The sequence below is a fragment of the Bos mutus genome, chromosome 5, assembly GCF_027580195.1.
Source record: "Bos mutus isolate GX-2022 chromosome 5, NWIPB_WYAK_1.1, whole genome shotgun sequence".
Classification (NCBI taxonomy): Eukaryota; Metazoa; Chordata; class Mammalia; order Artiodactyla; family Bovidae; genus Bos; species Bos mutus.
In genome coordinates this window covers 82,741,717-82,744,327 of record NC_091621.1, presented here as the reverse complement: position 1 = coordinate 82,744,327, position 2,611 = coordinate 82,741,717, and the positions used below count along the sequence as shown (strand labels likewise).

Genomic DNA, 2,611 nt, shown 5'->3' with positions numbered 1-2,611 from the left:
TGGAAGGAAAGTTATGACTAACCTAGATAGCATATTCAAAAGCAGAGACATTACTTGGCCAACAAAGGTTCATCCAGTTAAGGCTATGGTTTTTCCAGTGGTCATGTATGTATGTGAGAGTTGGACTGTAAAGAAGGCTGAGTGCAGAAGAATTGATGCCTTTGAACTGTGGTGTTTGAGAAGACTCTTGAGAGTCCCTTGGACTGCAAGGAGATCCAACCAGTCCATTCTGAAGGAGATCAGCTCTGGGTGTTCTTTGGAAGGAATGATGTTAAAGCTGAAACTCCAGTACTTTGGCCACCTCATGCAAAGGGTTGACTCATTGGAAAAGACTTTGATGCTGCGAAGGATTGGGGACAGGAGGAGAAGGGGACGACAGAGGATGAGATGGCTGGATGGCACCACTGACTCAATGGACGTGAGTCTGGGTGAACTCCGGGAGTTGGTGATGGACAGGGACACCTGGCGTGCTGTGATTCATGGGCTTGCAAAGAGTCGGACACGACTGAGTGACTGGACTGAACTGAACTGATACATATAACAAGATATTCCATCTTTGAGTAGTATAAAATGACATTTTTATAATAATGGATGTTGAATCTGAAGGAAAAGTTGACAGTATGTGTGAATTAAGAACAATATATTTTAGACTATTTTCCCTAGAGAAAAGATTTTTAAGAAAATTTTTTTCTCTAGTTGTATGCTAACCCTCTTAAAATCATAGGAGATACAATTAGTTTCTGAAATGTCCTTTATAACTGTCAAAAAAGATAAGATTACAGATTTGTTCGCTCTTCAAAGTGTGATGTCATAAAGTCCCATTTGCTTCTGCAAGAATCATTATTTGTCATTTTTGACAGTGTTTCAACATGATCAGGAAGAGAATCATGGAAATAGTTAAAGGGATAGTCAAGAAATATCCCTGAATTTTCATAGGAAATCTACCAGATTCCAAAATCCAGGCTAAAAATATGTTTTTAGTTAATGCAATTAGAGTTTATTTTTACCATAAAAACTTTTAAAATATTATTAGAAATACTAACATTTTGTATTAAGAATATTGAATGTGAAATCAGTATGACTGCTCTGTAACTATTTGTGCTATCTTGGACAGGTGATTTAAACTTCTTATACTTCTATTGGGCTTCCCTCCTGGCTCAGCTGGTAAAGAATTCACCTGCAATGTGGAAGACCTGTGTTTGATCCCTGGATTGGGAAGATCCCCTGGAGAAGGGAACAGATAGCCACTCTAGTCTATGGCCATACTACCCTGAACGCAGTGGACCTCGTCTGATCTTGGAAGCTAAGCAGGGTTGGGCCTGATTAGTACTTGATGGGAGACCACCTGGCAATACAAGGTGCTGTAGGCTTTTTGCCTCCCCTCTCCTTTGGGCTTTCCTCTTAGCTCAGTCAGTAAAGAACCTGCCTGCAGTGCAGGAGACCAGGGTTTGATCCCTGAGCCTGGAAGATCCCCCTGGAGAAGGAAATGGCAACTCACTCCAATATCTTTGCCTGGAAAATCTCATGGGCAGAGGAGCCTGCTGGGCTGCAGTCCATGGAGTCACAAAGAGTCCAGCACGACTGAGCGACTAACAATACTTTTACTTTCATACTTCAATTTCCTCTTCACTAGAATGAGAATAGAAATATAATAATATTAGTTAACATTTATTGAAATCTTGCTTTGTGTCATCTTGCTTGAAAAAAATGTAAGTAGATATATAGTTCTTGGAGAAGGAAATGGCAACCCACTCCATGTTCTTGCCTGGAGAATCCCAGAAACAGGGGAGCCTGGTGAGCTGCCGTCTATGGGGTCACACAAAGTTGGAAACGACTGAAGCGACTTAGCAGCAGCAGCATATAGTTCTTACAACTGTAGGAAGAAATTACAATTTTTCCTTCATCTGAAAATCCTCATTCAGCAAATGAGGAAACTGAGAGGGAGTGACTTTGTAACTTTCCATGGATATACATTTAGTAAGTGTAGTAGCTGGGATTCATAATCTGAAGGTCTAACTCCATAGTCTGCTTTTCTAATGATGAAGAAGAAGCTAAACTTTTTTTTTATGAAAGTTACTAAAGTAGGGGAATTGTCCAACCGTATCATAACTTACCAAAGTTTGCTTAATACTTTGGTTCTCCTCTAATATTTCCTTTCTCAGCAAATAATATTGTCATATTTCCAGTTGTGTAATCCAAAATTCTGGAAATTATTTTTATCACCCCTTCTCTCTCTTTCTTCATAACTATTCCATCAACATATCATATTAACTTTAACTGATTTAGAATCATCTTCTGTGCTTCTATATGGACACTTTTCTTTTTATTATTTTATTTTATTTTTTTTTGGTATTAGTTTTGCCATATATGGACACTTTTCTAAATAAAATTATCGCCATCTCCCACCTATACTACAGCAATCTACTTTTTTTTTTAACTTTTAAAAATTTAAAAACTTTTTAATTGGAGGATAATTGCTTCACGGTGTTGTATTGGTTTCTTCTGTACAACAACGTGAATCAGCTATAAGCATATATATATATATATAGTTGCAGAAACCAGTAATTGAGCAGCCAAGCACCACACTCGGAGAGTCAGAGAACTCAGGTTT

General features: G+C 38.3%; 1 pseudogene; it reads left to right on the top strand.

Annotated features, from left to right (window-relative positions):
- Positions 1–1,252: 1,252 nt before the first annotated feature.
- On the top strand, positions 1,253–1,370 carry LOC138988074 (5S ribosomal RNA; annotated as a pseudogene).
- The last annotated feature ends 1,241 nt before the right edge of the window (positions 1,371–2,611 follow it).